The sequence below is a fragment of the Oryctolagus cuniculus genome, chromosome 1 (genome assembly GCF_964237555.1).
Source record: "Oryctolagus cuniculus chromosome 1, mOryCun1.1, whole genome shotgun sequence".
NCBI lineage: Eukaryota > Metazoa > Chordata > Mammalia > Lagomorpha > Leporidae > Oryctolagus > Oryctolagus cuniculus.
This window is the reverse complement of record NC_091432.1, coordinates 233,874,107-233,886,279: the sequence shown is the minus strand read 5'-3', so window position 1 is coordinate 233,886,279 and position 12,173 is coordinate 233,874,107. Positions and strand designations below refer to the sequence as shown.

The 12,173-nt window shown below is 57.3% G+C and overlaps 1 protein-coding gene across 13 annotated transcripts in view; it reads right to left on the bottom strand.

The window, feature by feature from the left end:
- PRRC2B (proline rich coiled-coil 2B) overlaps positions 1-6,335 on the bottom strand; it is an 85,130-nt gene extending 78,795 nt beyond the window's left edge. For 9 of the 13 annotated variants that reach the window (XM_051835384.2, XM_051835386.2, XM_051835387.2 and 6 more), the window contains exon 1: positions 6,086-6,316. The gene's annotated coding sequence lies outside the window, so the exon portion shown is untranslated. Of the gene's footprint in view, positions 1-5,163; positions 5,214-6,085 lie in introns of those variants that run through there. The other 4 variants (XM_051835389.2, XM_051835396.2, XM_051835385.2 and 1 more) reach the window with 3 other exon arrangements.
- Between the last annotated feature and the right edge of the window lie 5,838 nt (positions 6,336-12,173).

The following is a 12,173-nucleotide window of genomic DNA, read 5'->3' as shown; positions in this document are numbered from 1 at the left end:
CAGCACACACTGAGGACTCTGCCTCCTGGCGCACTCACTCCCTCCCCAGGGGAAAGGACAGTTCACAAATAAAAGTCACTGACAGAAGACTGGGTAAACAAAATGTGAAATGTAAATATGGTGGGCACTATCTATCCTTAAGAAGGAAGGAGGTGGGGCCAGCGCTGTGGCACGGCATCCCACTATGGGTGCCAGTTCAAGTCCAGGCTACTCCACTTCCAATCCAGCTCCCTGCTAATGGCCTGGGAAAAGCAGCAGAGGATGGCCCAAGTGCTTGGGCCTCGGCCACTCAGAAGAAACTCCTGGCCTCTGGCTTCCATTTGGCCCAGCCTCAGCCATTGCAGCCATCTGGGGCGTGAACCAGCACCTCTGTTTCTTCCTCTCTGTCACTCTTTCAGATTAAAAAAAAAGAAGAAAATGAAGGAGGAAGAGGGGAGGGTGTTGAGGCACAGCGGTTAAACCACGCTTGAGAGCGCCAGCTGAGTCCCAGCTGCTCCACGTATGATCCACTTCCTGCTAATGTATGTCTTAAGTACGTGGGAAACCCAGATGGAGTCCCTGGCTCCAGGTTTTGGCCTGCCAAACCCCAGCTGTTGTGGTCATTTAGGAGTGAACCAGTGGATGGACAATCTCTCTCTATTGCTCTTTCAAATAAATCAGTAAGTCTTCAAAAGCCTATATTTGATCTCACTGTCACTGTATTTTAAATAGACCTATCTTAAAAAAAATAAAGGAAATTTTGAAACATGCCACAATGTGGATGTACCTTGGAAACAAAATGCTAAATTAAATAAATCAGACAAAATGACAAATGTGTGACCCCACATATGTGAGGGCCCAGAGTAGCAGAATTCAGAGACAGAGAGTAGAACGGGGGCTGCGGGGGTGGGCAGGGGCGGGGAGCTGGTGTTCCATGGGAATGGGAAGATGAGAAGGCTCTGGAGAGACAGTGACGATGGCTGCACACACTGCCGAGCTCCCGGCTCGACACTGTACTTCAAAATAGTACATCGCGTTATGCATATTTTATCACAATAAAAAAATATTTTAAAAAGCTGTATTTATGGAGCTGGCATTGTAGCACAGCAAGATAAGCTGCCACACCTGACACAGGCATCCCAAATGAGCAACCGTTCACGTGCCAGCTGCTCCACTTCCAATCCACCTCCCTGCTCACGTGCCTGGGAAAGCAGCAGCAAAGGCGGCCCCGCAGCCCACACGGGATACTCAGAACACCAGGCTCCGGGCTTCAGCCTGCTCACGCCCCAGCTGTTGTGGCCATTTGGGGTGTAAACCGACAGATGAAAGGTCTCCCAACTTCTCTCTCTTTTTAAAGATTTATATATTTATTTGAGAGGCACAGTTACGGAGAGAGGAAGAGGCAGACAGAGAGGTCTTCCACTCACTGATTCACTCCCTAAATGGCCACAACGGCCACAGCTGGCTGATCTGAAGCCAGGAGCCAGCAGCTTCTTCTGGGTCTCCAACATGGGTGCAGGGCCCAAGCACTTGGGCCATCTTTCAGTTTTCCCAGGCCACAGCAGGGAGCTGGGTCTGAAGTGAAGCAGCTGGGACTCAAACTGGCCCCCATATGAGATGCCAGTGCCACAGGCAGAGGCTTGACCCACTGCACCACAGTGCCGGCCCCCTCTGTGACTTTCAAATAAAAAAAAACTTTTTTTAAAGTTGTATTTAAGGGCCAGCTCCCTGCTTATGGCCTGGGAAAGCAGTGGAAGATGGCCCAAGTGCTTGGGCCCCTGCACCCAGGTGGGAGACCCGGAAGAAGCTCCTGGCTCCTGGCTTCAGATCAGCTCAGCTCTGGCTCCTGCAGCATCTGGGAAGTGAACCAGCGACGGAAGACCTCAACAGGGTTGGGGAAGAATCATGGCTGACACTAGGGTTGGGGGTCCCGAAGCCTCCCTAAGAAGGGGCTTGCCTTCTCCATACTGCACCACAGGCCCTAAGCAGTGCCAGCAGAGTGCACACACCTCTATGTGCCAGGAACAGCAAGTGTTTTTAAGAGACTTGTCCAGACTTGCCCCAGTAAATGGAGGACTCTAAGCCACACTCATCAAAGGAACCAAGACACCCAGACCTGGCAGCTCATGAAGAAGCTGCCTTGGGCTCAAGACGGGAAGATGACAAGGACTCAAGGAGAAAATGGATACGGTGTGTAAGAGACCTCAACAAGGAGCCCCGGAAACTCCACTGTGGGGAGATAACCCCAACAGGACGCCCTGGGGTTTTGTCCGTAAGAGAGACAAGAGGGCTGTGACAACCTAAAGGTCCAGTAGCAGAGGATGAACAAACCACGGCATAGCCACATCCACTGCAATGTGCAACCGTAGAAAAATCACGTTTCCAGCCACTGGGGAAACACCACAATGTTAAGAGGGGAAAGCAAACCATCAACTGGTCTATACAGCATTGTTCCAACTCTGAAGGCAAACATATCGGAACTGTCATTATCTCTAGATGGAGAGATTATTGTATTTTTACTTACTTTTCCAATTTTTTTTCCAGGGAAAACATCCCTTTTGTCAACAAGGGGAAACGTACTTAAAGGGTCTTGCACTCCGGCCGGCAAATAATGGTGCTGCAAGATGAGAATGACACAGGCTGCGAGCCCGACGTACGCAGCACCGGCAGGGGAGGCTCGTGGTTTCGTGGACGGGAGCAAGAGAACGTGGAAGGCCACCAGCAACTTGAGACAGACTGCATTTTGCCCCAGATGCCTCCCGCGTACACACAGCCTTACAAACCAGCGTCGGTGCCAGCACCCCACCAGCACCCGGGCCCTCATCTCAGGCAGGGGCTGTCTCGTGGGTCACACGGAAAATCAACAAGCACAGCGGAGAACAAAGCTCAGCCCAGACTGCTGGCTCAAGTCACCAAGGCAAACCTCTCTCCCGGGCAGAGTTTTCCCATGGGCCATCCACAGGGACACACAGTGACACCACCCACACCGAGTCCAGGTCTGCAGGCGTGCACGGAGGACGCCCATGGAGGACGCCTAACAGCTGGTGCCAGGCAACTTCACCAAGAGCCTCACCACCTCCTGTCCCTCTCTCATCTCCATCCTCACAGGCTGTGCCAACTAAGGTTCCTGAGGCTGAACAAGTCCCAGAAAGAATTCTAAATTGTAGTGAAAAACCAAAAATGTGAGATTCAGATCACAAAGCCCAACAGACGTCTCTGCCCTATTTAGTATCTGCCTGCCCATAACGAGATACATACATTGATGGCGGAGCACCTCAGCATCCACTTTAGAAACCCGTGCACTGGCCCACCTGGCCTGCTCTGGTCTGAAATAGAAACAAGCAATCGCATGCGGCAGAATAATGATACACAAAACCAGCACACAGCCATTAGCAACATGAGTCAGTACTTTGCGCAAAGAAAAAAGAAAAGAAAAAACCACACACACTTGAAAGTACAATAAAATAATCCTTTGGGGAAAAAAGGGAACTGAAATTCAAAAGGGGCTGGGGAGGAGCTAACAGGCCAACCAGAGGCCTAGCAAAAAAGTCCCTCGGCCAAGCCCAAAGCAGAGCTGGGCAGAACCGGTTCTGACCTGCCATTCCTGAAATTCCACTCTCCCAAGAATGTCTGGTCCCTCTTCCCTAGGCTTTCCTCTCACCCAAGTGGCCCACTGGGGCCTGGGGGATTCAGGGCACGGTAGGCCATGGCAGGCCCCCACAACAGCGGGGACAGGGGCCACGCGGTCAGCAGTGGGCAACTACAATCCACAGGTATGCAGGCACCGGGGGAGGGGCAGCCCGCTGTCTCCCTCCCTATCCAGCCAGCTAACACAGCAGTCAGTCAGAAGGGAAGCGAAGGGATAACAGGAGGCCCGGAGAGCGGGCCACAGAAGTTAGACAAAAAAACAGACTGTGGGAAAGCCAAAGTGAACCAAACAAGCTCTTCCCCCAGGCTGCAAACTAGCCCGTGTCCAGCGCTGTTTACCAACACGCTGACCAAGAGGGAACCTGGATCTCAGCCCTCACGGTGGCCACGCCGGGCTCAGCCTCCGCCCAACAGGCAGCAGACACCCAGATTCTGGCTGAATTCCCCAACCCTTCTGAGCCATTCTGGTGTTCCCAGGCGGTAGCACATACAACCACGACACCAAAACACTAGCTGGCCACACAATGTGGAGCGGGGAGGTCACAGTTCCACCTGCCCTGGAGGACACGGCCAGGGACCCAACAAAAACAAGGTAGCTGTCCATCCCCGTCCTGCGGTCCTGTGGGCTGAAGCACCTTGTTACAAATCCTACCGGAAGCTCCCAAGAGCCTCCAGACACCCAGGCAGGCCCAAATACTCCCATCTCAGATGCGGGCGCTAAGGCTCAGAGACTCCCGTGAGAGAACCGGCGAGGACCAGACCCCGGCTCGGGTTCCAAAAGACACGCTTGCCTGTCCAAGCAGAGGCTCCCCCACAGGGAAAAGCAGTTACCCCGGAAAGGCTGGGCCTCCTCGGGCCTCTGCGCGTCGTCCTGGGGGATCTCTGGCCCTGCCTTAAACCCAGCTCCAGGACTGGACTTTGAAGGGACCAGGACCCCAGGTCCAAAGACAGGGACCCATGACCACACCCCCAGGTCTACCAAGCGCTCAGCTCCAAACGCTGCTTTGCCTGGCCCGGAAAAAGGGCCCGGTGCTGTTTTGTGCCCTGGACTCCTTCCTCCCTGCCCGAGCCTTAGGCCAGCAGCCGTGGCGTCCACAGCAGGCTTGGCGCCGTGGGTGGCACCCCAGTGGCTAGCATCTGTCCTGGGACCTCAGCAGCTACGCAAACAGTCGTACAAGGAACACCACCCAGCAGAGCAGCGGCTGTGTGCCCAGGCCTTCTGCCACTCTCCCAGCCAGACAAGGTGGAGGGCACGGCGCCCCTACCTTTCTCCATAACACAGCCCCAGCGCCCGGAGCGGGACTGCTCCCGCAGAGCCCGGGGCCTCCCCGGCGTCCCCTGACACCAGGCGCTGTGCACAGACATGGCTGACCGGCTGCAGCTGGAGAGGAAGAACCCCCACCCGTGCTAGGACTTCAGAGGTGGTGACAGAACCCGAACCGGATGATAATGCAGAACGCACCACCAAATGCACAACAAACCTGACAGAGGAGCAAAAAAAAAAAAAAACCCAAAAACTAGAAATAAAAAACAGACCTGGAACCCAAAGGCTTGAAAGGTTTCTCTCAGGCAGCCATTTAGCAAATGACACGCTCCAGAGAGCCTCCCCGCCCCCCTTCTCCCGCTCGCTGCAAGCTGCCGGCCGCCAGGAAAACACCCCCTCTCCTCGCCTCCAGGTGGGCTGCGACCCCCGCCCCCGCCCCCGCCCCCGCCCCGTGATATTCAGAGAGAGGAAGGAGGGAAAAATCCCTTCCCATCTCACGTAGGCCAGCCCCTCCGGAGAGGCCCACCGCTTGCAACAGTGCTGGGCTTTTTTTTTTTTTTTTTAAACTAAGGTGGGGGGGGGGGCAGAAAAAAAAAAAAAAAGCCATCTGGCGGGCCCCGAGCAGCGACATCCTGTTTATTAAACGTTTTTAGCCAGAGAGCATTCAGTGTTTTTTTCAAAATAACCCTGTGGTGCCCGCCTGCGAGCCCAGGCCGCCGTCCGGGGCGGCCCCTGACCCCGCCACCCGGGCTCGCAGGCCGCGGGCCCCCGACCCCCAACTCGGGCGGCGCGCGGCGGCCCCCGGCCCCTCCCCCGGCCTGCGGCGCGACCCTCGGCGTTTTTGGAAAAGTGAGCGAGGTGGGGGTGGGCTGGGGGCGCAGAGCCGGGACGCCGTCCCCGCTCCGAGGGCGACCCCGGGAAGGGCGACCCCGGGGGGCGCCCGGGGCCTCGCGCGACGCCCGGGGACCCGCCCGCCCGCGGCCGCGCGGCGCCCCCCACCACAATGGCGAGCGCCGGGCCCCCGGCCGCCCCCGGGCCGCGGCCCCTCGGCGCTCGCGGACAAAGCGCGGCCCTCAGCCGCCGCCGCCGAGACAAAGCGCGGCCGGGCCGCGGCGCCTCCATCTTAGCGCCGCCGCCGCCGGCCCGCCGCCCCCGGCCCGCGGCCGCCCGCGCCGCCCCGCGCCCCCGGCCCACCTGGTCTGGTTCCGCGGGCGCGACGGGGCAGGGCGATGGCGGTCGGGGCGGCGGTCGGGCGCGGGCGCGGCGGGATGGCGGCGGATTGCGCGGCGGCGGCGGCGGCGGCGCGGCTGTCGCTCGCTCGCTCGCTCCCGGGCGCGCTCGTCGCTCGTCGCTCGCTCTCTCGCTCGCTCTCTCTCGCTCGTCGCTGGCGCCTCGGAGCCCGTGTCTCGCCGCTCGCCTCCGCTCGCGCTCGGCTCCCCGCCCCCCGCTGCCGCCGCCCCCGCCTCCTCGGCCGCCTCCTCCCGCCGCCGCCGCCGCCGCCGCCGCCGCCCGCAGCTCGGCCCGCGCAGCGCCCCCTGCCGCGCCGCCCGCGAGCGGCAGCCTGGGGAGGCGGTGCGGGGCGCTGCGGGGCGGGTGGGGGCAGGGCCCGGGGGGAGGAGGAGGAGGAAGGGGGTTGGGGGGAGGGGCCGGAGCCCGCCCCCGCCGGTGCGGGAGGCGTGCGGTCTGTGCTGCGTGCCCGCCGGTGCGGGAGGCGGAGAAGCGGGGTGGTGACACCGCGGGGGTACCTTCTCTCTTCTCGGATGCGGGGTATGGGAGGCCGGCTCTCCCGGGTGTGGGGGGGCATGCAAAACAAAAGGCCTGCGCTGGGCTCCTCTGCTGCTTCTAGACAGTTCTTAGCAGGTACAAAAGAAAATTTAAAAGTGAAGACCAAAAAAGAGAAAGCTGGGGCCTGGTGCCAGCTCTCCCCCCCGCCTCGGTCTTCGGGGCGTTTGCCCCCGGGAGCTGAGAGTCGGCGGATGCGGGTGAAGGGCATGTGTCCCCGTGGATCCCAGGCCTGGGGTTGGGTGCCACACAGCAGGGCCCTGGAGGAGCGTTCCAACATTACCCCCTCTCTAAACGTCAAATTCGCATTGCTTCCTGGGGCAGAGCTGTGATAACGGACCCCCAGTCCTAATCCATGGTCCTGTGAACGCGTCACCTTAGGTGGCACAGGGGACTTTGCAGATGTGACTAAATTGAGGACTTGGGCTGGGGACTAAATCCCAGGTTAGCTGGGCCCCTGGAATCCCAAGATGGAGGCAGGTTGGTCAGACTCAGAGCAGATGTGTCTGATGAATAAGTTGTCTTTTTTATTTTTTTATTTTTTTTTTTTTTGACAGGTAGAGTTATAGACAAAGAGAGAGACAGAGAGAAAGGTCTTCCTTCCGTTGGCTCACTCCCCCATTGGCCGCCACAGCCAGCGCTGTGCCGATCCGAAGCCAGAAGCCAGGTGCCTCTTCCCAGTCTCCCATGCGGGTGCAGGGCCCAAGCACTTGGGCCGTCCTCCACTGCACTCCCGGGCCACAGCAGAGAGCTGGCCTGGAAGAGGAGCAGCTGGGACTAGAACCTGGCGCCCATATGGGATTCCGGTGCCTCAGACGGAGGATTAACCAAGTGAACCACGGCGCCGGCCCCAGAAGTTGTCATTTTTTAAAAAAAGTATTTTATTTACTTGAAAGACACAGCAACAGAGAGAGAAAGAGAGAGAGAGAGGTCTTCCATCCTCTGGTTCACTCCCTCAAATGGCTACAGCAGCCAGGGCTGGGCCAGGCCGAAGCCAGGAACCAGGGACTCCGTCCGGGTCACCACCGGCTGCCTTCCAGGAGCACCAGCAGGAAGCAGGAGCAGAAGTGGAACCAGGCCTCCCGCGGGCACTCGGACACGGGATGCAGGCGTACCAAGCAGTGGCCCAACCTGTTGTGTCACAACGCCCACCCCAGAAGCGGTCATTTTGATTAATGAAATGGTGGTGCAGGACCTCACACCAAAGAATGCAGGCAGCCTCTGGAAGCTGGAGATGGCCGGGAATGGACTCTCCCCTGGCCTCCCCCTGCCCGCACAACAGGGCCGCAGAAGGAAACCAGCGCCTCTGGCCCATTCGTCCACTTCTGAGCCCCAGAACTGAGAAAGCTGTGCCGTAGATGCTATGTTACGGCAGCAACAGGAGTCTGGTTAAGACAAGGAGACTCTCTGTGGGCAGCACAGCTAGGGAAAGGTTAAATGGTGGGGAGGAGGGGTCAGGGGACAGGTGGTCACCTCCAGCTCTCTTCCTGCCTCTGGGGCCAGGGTGAGGACGATGCAGAGATGCCGGTGAAATGCTGGGCGGCACAGAGAGAAGCCACAGAGGGAAGCCACGGAGGACCTCCCGCCTGGGCGCCTCGTGCCAGGCTCTGGGGCCGGGCGCCGAACCAGGCAGATGCGGTGCGTTTCGAGCAAGAAAAGGAACGCAAATGCATATCCCAAGGTTTTAGTTCTGGGGTGGCTTCCAGCCAGCGGAGTCAGTCTCCTGGGTGCCTCGGGGTTTGCACCTGTGAAAGCTGGGTGTGGGCAGCTGTTGGGTTCCCTCCTCAGTGTGGGAGCCCGAGCCAAGAAGAGAGCTGGGCACACAGCAAGCACTCGCTACATGGTGATCGGAAGCCTGGCAGACTGAGGTTAAACTTGGCTTCTGACCTCAGCAGCCCACAGCTGGCAAAGCAGCCAGGTAAGCACCCTGGGTAAAGCCCACGCCCCTCCGCTCACTGAGTGGTGACAAAGCAGTAAACACCATGTTAGAAAAGAAAGCTCGGCCGGCGCCGCGGCTCACTAGGCTAATCCTCCGCCTTGAGGCGCCAGCACACCGGGTTCTAGTCCCGGTCGGGGCACCGGATTCTGTCCCGGTTGCCCCTCTTCCAGACCAGCTCTCTGCCGTGGCCCGGGAGTGCAGTGGAGGATGGCCCAAGTGCTTGGGCCCTGCACCCCATGGGAGACCAGGAGAACCACCTGGCTCCTGGCTTTGGATCGGTGAAGCGCGCTGGCCGCGGCGGCCATCGGAGGGTGAACCAACAGCAAAGGAAGACCTTTCTCTCTGTCTCTCTCTCTCTCACTGTCCACTCTGCCTATCAAAAAAAGAAAAAAAGAAAAGAAAGCTCGTGCAGTGTGTCTAACGCCTTCACTTTAAAGCCAAGAAGACAGCCTCGGGAGCTTAAACAGCCTGGTCAAGGTCACAGATTCTACCTAAACCCCAAGTCTTCTAGACATCCAATAAAATATAGCATGAGCCGCATCTGTTGTCTATTTTTTATTAACTGAAAGCAGAGAGAGAGAGACAGAGTTTCCACCCACTAGTCCACTCCCCCAAAGTCTACCATTGCTGGGGCTGAGGCAGGCCAAAACTGGAAGCCAAAGACTCGACCCAGGTTTCTCATGTGGGTGGCAGGGTCCCAAGTGCTTGAGCCACTACCTGCTGCCTCCCAGGGTCTTCCAGTCACAAGAAGCTGGAGTCAGGAGCCAGCCAGAGCCAGACACTCTGGTATGGGTATAGACAAACAGCTACCTACATGGCTCATTTTAAATGCCATAGTGACCACATTAAAAAAGAGTAAAACTAATGTTGATAATGCAGCTAACCGGCCGGCGCCACAGCTCACTTGGCTAATCCTCTGCCTGCGGCACCGGCACCCCAGATTCTAGTCCCGGTTGGGGCACTGGATTCTGTCCCGGTTGCTCCTCTTCCAGGCCAGCTCTCTGCTGTGGCCAGGGAGTGCAGTGGAGGATGGCCCAGGTGCTTGGGCCCTGCACCCCATGGGAGACCAGGAGTGTCGCTCCTCCTCTTCGTGGAGGAACGACACAGGACCCTGCGCTGTTCTTTCGTCTGCTCGGCCCTCCCCGGGTTTGCTGCTGGTTCTTCCCGGGTTGGCTACTGTCCCTTCCACCTCCGTGGAAGGGCGGTTCCCCCTGGCCGCTTTCCCCACTTCCGCAGGGGAGCGGCACACCGCCGGCCGGCTTTCTCGGGGCTGCACAGGTGTTCCCCTTAGGTGTTCCCCTTAGGTGTTCCCTGGTGCATGCCGTCTCTCTCCTCCTTTATAGTCCTCCTCCGCCAATCCCAACTCGGCTGCCCACACGCCGAGTACTCTGCTCTCCAATCAGGAGCAAGTCCTACAGTTTATTGGTTGAACTGGAGGCAGCTGTGCGGAAGCTGTTTACTTCTCTCCTAGCGCCATATTGTGGGAGAGCAGATGCATAGAATAAGTCTTAATTCCAGTAACTCAGTCCAGTCCGGGCTGCTCCCCACAAGGAGAAGCACCTGGCTCCTGCCTTCGGATCAGCACAGCGCGCTGGCCGCGGCGGCCATTTTGGGGGTGAACCAACGGAAAAGGAAGACCTTTCTCTCTGTCTCTCTGTCTCTCTCTCGCTAACTCTGCCTGTCAAAAAAAAAAGTCTTTAAATAAATAAATAATGCAGCTAGCCCTCCGTATCTGCAGGCTCCATATCCGTGGATTCAATCCACTGCAGATGGAAAATATTTGAACAGAAAATTGCATCCAGGGCAGGGCAGGCCTGTGGTGCAGCAGGGATACCCACATCCCATATCAGAGTTTGAGTCGTGGCTGCTCTGCGTCCAATCCAGCTCCATTGGCATCCTGGGAGGCAGCCAATCCTGGTTCAGGTGTTCGGGCCCCTGCCACCTGCAGGGACACCTGGATGGAGTTCCAGGCCTCTGGCCCAGCCCTAACTCTTGGGCGAATTTGGAGAGTGAACTAGCAGGTGGAAGATCTCTGTTTGTGTCTCTCTCTCGCTGTCACTCTCTCAAGTAGCTGAAAAATAAACGTTTAAAAACAAATTGTGGGGCCAGTGTCGTGGCTCACTTGGTTAATCCTCCACTTGTGGCACCAACATTCCAAATGGGCGCCAGGTTCTAGTCCCGGCTGCTCCTCTTCCAGTCCAGCTCTCTGCTGTGGTCCGGGAGGGCAGTGGAGGATGGCCCAAGTGCTTGGGCCCCTGCACCCTCATGGGAGACCAGGAGGAAGTACCTGGCTCCTGGCTTCGGATCGGCGCAGCTCAGGCCGTGGCGGCCATTTGAGGGGTGAACCAATGGAGGGAGGACTTTTCTCTCTGTCTCTCTCACTGCTAACTCTGTCAAATTAAAAAAAAAAAATTGTGTCAAGGCTGGCACTGTGGCACAGCGGGTTAACGCCCTGGCCTGCAGTGCCGGCATCCCATATGAGTGGCCAGTTTGCATCCCAGCTGCTCCACATCCCATCCAGCTCTCTGCTGTGGCCTGGGAAAGCAGTAGAAGATGGTCCAAGTGCTTGGGCCCTGCACCCGCGTGGGAGACCTGGAGCAGACTCCTGGCTCCTGGCTTCAGATCAGCGCAGCTCTGGCCGTTGCAGCCATCTGGGAAGTGAACCAATGGATGGAAGCCCTCTCTCTCTCTGTCTCTCCCTCTCTCTATGTAACTCTGTCTTTCAAATAAATAAAATAAAAAATCTCCCGGTTGCCCCTCTTCCAGGCCAGCTCTCTGCTGTGGCCAGGGAGTGCAGTGGAGGATGGCCCAAGTCCTTGGGCCCTGCACCCCATGGGAGACCAGGAGAATCACCTGGCTCCTGCCATCGGATCAGCGCAGTGCGCCGACCGCAGCACGCCGGCCATGGCGGCCATTGGAGGGTGAACCAACGGCAAAAGGAAGACCTTTCTCTCTCTCTCTCACTGTCCACTCTGCCTGTCAAAAAAATAATAATAATAAAATAAAATAAAAAATCTTTAAAAAAATCGTGTCTGCACTGATCATGTAGATTTCCCCCCACCCCAGTCATTGTTTTCTAAATGATAGAGTATAACAGCTATTTACATAACATTTACATTGTACTAGATATCTATCTAAGTATATAATATGTATGGAAGTATTAGGGAGAGTTGATTTGAGGTATATGGGAGGAAGTACATAGATCCCATGCAAATACCATGTCATTTTTTATATCAGGGGTTTAGCATCCTTGAATTTTGGCATCCACAGGGAGTCCCAGAACCAGTGCACTCCCAGATACAGAATGGTGACTGAATGTTTTACCTAATCCACTACATCAAAGAAAAAAAAAATTTTTTTTTGACAGGCAGAGTGGACAGTGACAGAGAGAAAGGTCTTCCTTTGCCATTGGTTCACCCTCCAATGGCTGCCGCAGCCAGCATGCTGCGGCTGGTGCACCATGCTGATCCGATGGCAGGAGCCAGGTGCTTCCCCTGGTCTCCCATGGGGTGCAGGGCCCAAGCACTTGGGCCATCCTCCATTGCACTCCCGGGCCACAGC